General features: G+C 38.2%; 1 long non-coding RNA gene across 1 annotated transcript; it reads left to right on the top strand.

Moving 5' to 3' along the window:
- Positions 1-1,784: 1,784 nt before the first annotated feature.
- On the top strand, positions 1,785-2,696 carry LOC131705237 (uncharacterized). The gene is made up of 2 exons (XR_009310249.1): positions 1,785-1,848; positions 2,497-2,696. It is a non-coding gene; the product is annotated as an uncharacterized LOC131705237 (long non-coding RNA).
- The last annotated feature ends 2,991 nt before the right edge of the window (positions 2,697-5,687 follow it).

Genomic DNA, 5,687 nt, shown 5'->3' with positions numbered 1-5,687 from the left:
CAATGTTGGGCTTTTAAATCATAAATCTTACTTTTTCATTTCAAAGCAAAAGCGACTCCTCTTCATTAATGTAAACACAGTCACGCTGCAGAACGATTGTAATAAAGTGCGTCCAGCGTAAAATACTTTATTTTTCATTATAGATTTCATAAAGATTAGTCGCTTATTAACATGTCGCCATCTCGTTTGTACGTTCTGCTTGTTAATAAAAAAGGCTTGGCCAATTTAAAAGCCAATTTACTTGTTTCACAGGAAAAAAACGGTAAATGAAATCAATTGTACTATTAACACTGCTCTTTTATATAACACTAGTATCTAATGAACCTGCTCTTTTATATTACACTAGTATCTAATACCTGCAGTGTATCACTATAAACCTGCTCTTTTATATTACACTAGTATCTAATACCTGCAATGTGTCACTATGAACCTGCTCTTTTATATTACACTAGTATCTAATACCTCATGTGTCACTATGAACCTGCTCTTTTATATTACACTAGTATCAAATACCTCGTGTGTCACTATGAACCTGCTCTTTTATATTACACTAGTATCTAATACCTCATGTGTCACTATGAACCTGCTCTTTTATATTACACTAGTATCTAATACCTCGTGTGTCACTATGAACCTGCTCTTTTATATTACACTAGTATCTAATACCTCGTGTGTCACTATGAACCTGCTCTTTTATATTACACTAGTATGTAATACCTTGTGTGTCACTATGAACCTGCTCTTTTATATTACACTAGTATCTAATACCTGCAGTGTGTCACTATGAACCTGCTCTTTTATATTACACTAGTATCTAATACCTCATGTGTCACTATGAACCTGCTCTTTTATATTACACTAGTATCTAATACCTCGTGTGTCACTATGAACCTGCTCTTTTATATTACACTAGTATCTAATACCTCATGTGTCACTATGAACCTGCTCTTTTATATTACACTAGTATCAAATACCTCGTGTGTCACTATGAACCTGCTCTTTTATATTACACTAGTATCTAATACCTGCAGTGTGTCACTATGAATCTGCTCTTTTATATTACACTAGTATCTAATACCTCATGTGTCACTATGAACCTGCTCTTTTATATTACACGAGTATCTAATACCTTGTGTGTCACTATGAACCTGCTCTTTTATATTACACTAGTATCTAATACCTGCAGTGTGTCACTATGAACCTGCTCTTTTATATTACACTAGTATCTAATACCTCATGTGTCACTATGAACCTGCTCTTTTATATTACACTAGTATCTAATACCTCATGTGTCACTATGAACCTGCTCTTTTATATTACACGAGTATCTAATACCTTGTGTGTCACTATGAACCTGCTCTTTTATATTACACTAGTATCTAATACCTGCAGTGTGTCACTATGAACCTGCTCTTTTATATTACACTAGTATCTAATACCTCGTGTGTCACTATGAACCTGCTCTTTTATATTACACTAGTATCTAATACCTCATGTGTCACTATGAACCTGCTCTTTTATATTACACTAGTATCTAATACCTCGTGTGTCACTATGAACCTGCTCTTTTATATTACACTAGTATCTAATACCTCATGTGACACTATGAACCTGCTCTTTTATATTACACTAGTATCTAATACCTGCAGTGTGTCACTATGAACCTGCTCTTTTATATTACACTAGTATCTAATACCTGCAGTGTGTCACTATGAACCTGCTCTTTTATATTACACTAGTATCTAATACCTCATGTGTCACTATGAACCTCCTCCTCTTTGTTTAGGCAGGAACACTAAGAAGCCAGGCTCTGGTGCAAGACAGCACAGCGGTGCGAAGCTGAGAGCGGTACACAGTGTGGTTATTACTGCTGTTATTGTTATTATAATAAAAGGCTACATCACTATAAAGACACTGGATTGGCGCCTGTTGAAGGCAATGTAAAGCAATCTTCAATATTAAGGCCCACCATCTGGTGTCCCGAACCATAAGACCAAAACCTACAGTCATAACATTTTGTAAAAAAGAAATTGCAAGACATGTGATGTACCTTGTTATGATAACTTACTCTAATGTTGTTAACCGCAAAAGTTAAGTCTACATGCAGCTGTGAATTCTGAAAATACAGCCCTTCAGATGCTTTAATGAGGCTTCAATATACAATAAGAAACGGAAGTATAAAAATGATACATTGCTTGGTGTTTTTTTTCCTACCAACTGTGATGATAAAGTGGCTCCATTTTATGTGTTGAGCTTCATACCCGGAGTGACGTTTCACTGCTCTGATTATGGGCACGTCTAACTTTACTGTCCTCAAAACAGGACACAGCAGTTTGTAGCCAAAATGAAGGATTGAACATTTTTTTGAAGAAATATTGATTTAGAATGTATCAGATTACATAAATGCATCCTGTGTTCTGATTTTTTCAAAGAAAATGCATTTGGTACTGAATGGGTTGATATTGAGGCTTCACTGTAATTGTGTTTGATTGGCAGGAGAGAGAGGATGTGCAGTATGCCAGTCTGGAGTTCGACCGGCAAGGACGACGGTGATGATGTCACCCCCACGTGGAATGAGATACACCTGTCTCGTGGGATAATCAACTGTGTTCCTCCACACCTGGGGCTTTCTGGGAGCTGATATATAGTAATACGCTATAGATTCAATAAACAGGTTCCCTTTTCTTCTGTTGAAACCTGGTTCTTGGCTTGTATGTTATATAATACATTTTGTCCAGGTATTCATGCTTATAATGAGGATCACAGAGCTACTCCATACGAGCTGACCTGTATAGCGGAACTCAGAGTAAAGAAATGAAGCTACTTCCTGTTTAAACTCTATCTGGACAGGTAGCATTCTGAAGAAATAAAGACTCAGTTATAAACTTAAAAAATAGTGTTTCTTATTTTAAAATGTAAATAAAAAACCCTGTCCTGTCCTTAATTAGCTTCAGTCAAGCTTTCCCCTGCACCCCTGGCCACGGAGGACAGCATATGGTGCTTCACAGGCTTTTGATAAAAACGCATGAGAAGTGAAAAGTTCAACTACACAATGATAAGGGGGTGCAGTGATAACACTGGAGCTAATATAAGGAAAGCGATTTTAAAACTACACTCGCCTTCATTTCCAGTCAACACTGGAGTATGCATTCTAAACATTCTGCTTGGAATTGTAATGAGCGTGGAGAAGGCGCTGTGAGAGTTCACCAGTAGGAGCATTAAAATCAGTGTTATGCACTGGAATATTGGTATTAGAAATTGCGTTTTGCAGCATATCATGAAGTCATTGCTCAAAGCTAGTTGTAGTCTAGGCTATGTAATACTTTAGTTCATCCAGTGACAGTGTGGATATTGTAAAGTAACATCCTGTAAGCTTGCTTAAAACTGCAATCACTGTCTGCACCATCAACTGCTTACATGGTGAGGTTTGTGGAATAAACTTTTGCAATTTGTGTAATTTGCGAGTCTTTGATATTTATTTGAAGGCAGCACACAGCGAGTTTGGACTACACATGTACGTGCTGTGGTAACGTGGCCGTGTGCAGGGTGCAGATTATTAGACACACATGGGTTATTACCACACACACACTCACGCACACACACACATGGGTTATTATTACACACACACACACACACACGCACACACACATGGGTTATTACTACACACACACACACACACGCACACACACATGGGTAATTACTACACACACACACACACACACATGGGTTATTACTACACACACACGCACACACACACATATACACATGGGTTATTACTACACACACACACACACGCACGCATGCACGGTTTTGGAGACAGTAATTGCAGTAAACAAAGGTTTTAATTGATACGGTTTTCAAAGCAACAAAAACACAAAATAAATCACATCTTCATTGGAAGAACTTACTACACAGTATAATGACGGGTTCCCTAACTCTAGATACAGGACGGCTAAGCTGTTTACAAAGGTGTAAGTGGTTAATTACAACACAGATCTTCCACACAGGATACACTCACAATCTGAACAGAGTCTCCTCCACCAACGCCAGCCTACTCATACCGCCCCTCCCCCCGAAGTTCTTCTTCTTCTTCATTAATGAAAGGGTGGATGCCAATGTTGCCAAGTCTCACGAGAAAAAAAAGCGGCACTGAATTTCAGAACAAGCCCAATCCATTTCAGAGAGAGGGGAGTGGGGGTAGGAGGATTCTAAAATTTTAATGACATGCATATTATTATTTATTTCTTAGCAGACACCCTTATCCAGGGCGACTTACAATTGTTACAAGATATCACATTATTTTTCCATACAATTACATTTTTCTTTTTACACACAATGACCCATTTGTACAGTAGGGTTTTTACTGGAGCAATCTAGGTAAAGTACCTTTCTCAAGGGTACAGCAGCAGTGTCCCCAACAAGGGATTGACCCCACGACCCTCCGGTCAAGAGTCCAGAGCCCTAACCACTACTCCACACTGCTGCTCATATGCATTGGCACCAGTCAATCACAAAACCAGCGACTCTCAAATAACCTATGATATTAAATAATGTATTAATTGCGCAATGTGCTATTATAATTCTACTCCAGATTATTTCCTATCTTCTATTTTTACACCTTCTGTGTACCCCCAACAAGTTCTGATTCAATAATTCAATTAAATGACCTTGATTGTATTCAGGTGAACTTGTAATTTTATCATATGATGAGTCCAGGCTGCCACCCAGTGGTCAGTCTGTTGTAATTACAGGTTTTAATCATTATAAGGTACCAGTGCCCTTTTCATTTTCACTTACATATCTGCGATTGATGACTACACCACAATGCATACCTTACATTACAGTACACTGACAGACACAACAACCAAGTTTTAAATTGTGCATATGCATGGTGATTTTAGGCGATGAGACAAACTCATTCGATTTCAGTTTCCCTTGTGTGTAACATAAATGATTGCTTCAAAGACATCATTGAAAGAAATGACTCTGGAAATACTGTAATTCCATAAATACTATGTTGTGAAGAGGCTATGTTGTGAAGATGCTGGTGTTGTGAAGAGGCTGTGTTGTGAAGAGGCTGTGTTATGAAGATGCTATGTTGTGAAGAGCTGTGTTGTGAAGAGTCTGTGTTATGAAGATGCTGTGTTGTGAAGATGCTGGTGTTGTGAAGAGCTGTGTTGTGAAGAGGCTGTGTTGTGAAGAGGCTGTGTTGTGAAGAGGCTGTGTTGGGAAGAGGCTATGTTGCGAAGAGGCTGTGTTGCGAAGAGGCTGTGTTATGAAGATGCTATGTTGTGAAGAGCTGTGTTGTGAAGATGCTGTGTTGTGAAGAGGCTGTGTTGTGAAGAGCTTTGAGATCTCTGAGATGGCATGACATGATAAATGTAAGTTGTTGTCTAATGACTTTTAAAACGTAAGTAATATATATTCACAAGATTAGCCAGATTAAACATAATCTGTTTCCTTGTGATAAGCGAGGCAATATGGCTGTTATGTGTATGTACAATTCTAGATTGTATATTGAAAACCTGCTGTTTGAAGTTTTCTATGGTGCCTCACTGCCCCTTTTAAAAAAGATGCACCCCTTCCCTGAGGAATGTCTACACTGGCACATACCAACAGACAGACAGCTCTTTTTTTCTGGTAATAATGTTATACAACAATGCTATACAACTCACGTATTCTTGCAA

The sequence above is a fragment of the Acipenser ruthenus genome, chromosome 35, assembly GCF_902713425.1.
Source record: "Acipenser ruthenus chromosome 35, fAciRut3.2 maternal haplotype, whole genome shotgun sequence".
In the NCBI taxonomy this organism is placed as follows: Eukaryota; Metazoa; Chordata; class Actinopteri; order Acipenseriformes; family Acipenseridae; genus Acipenser; species Acipenser ruthenus.
The sequence above is the reverse complement of the archived record's forward strand: the minus strand, read 5'-3'. Positions and strand labels throughout refer to the sequence as shown.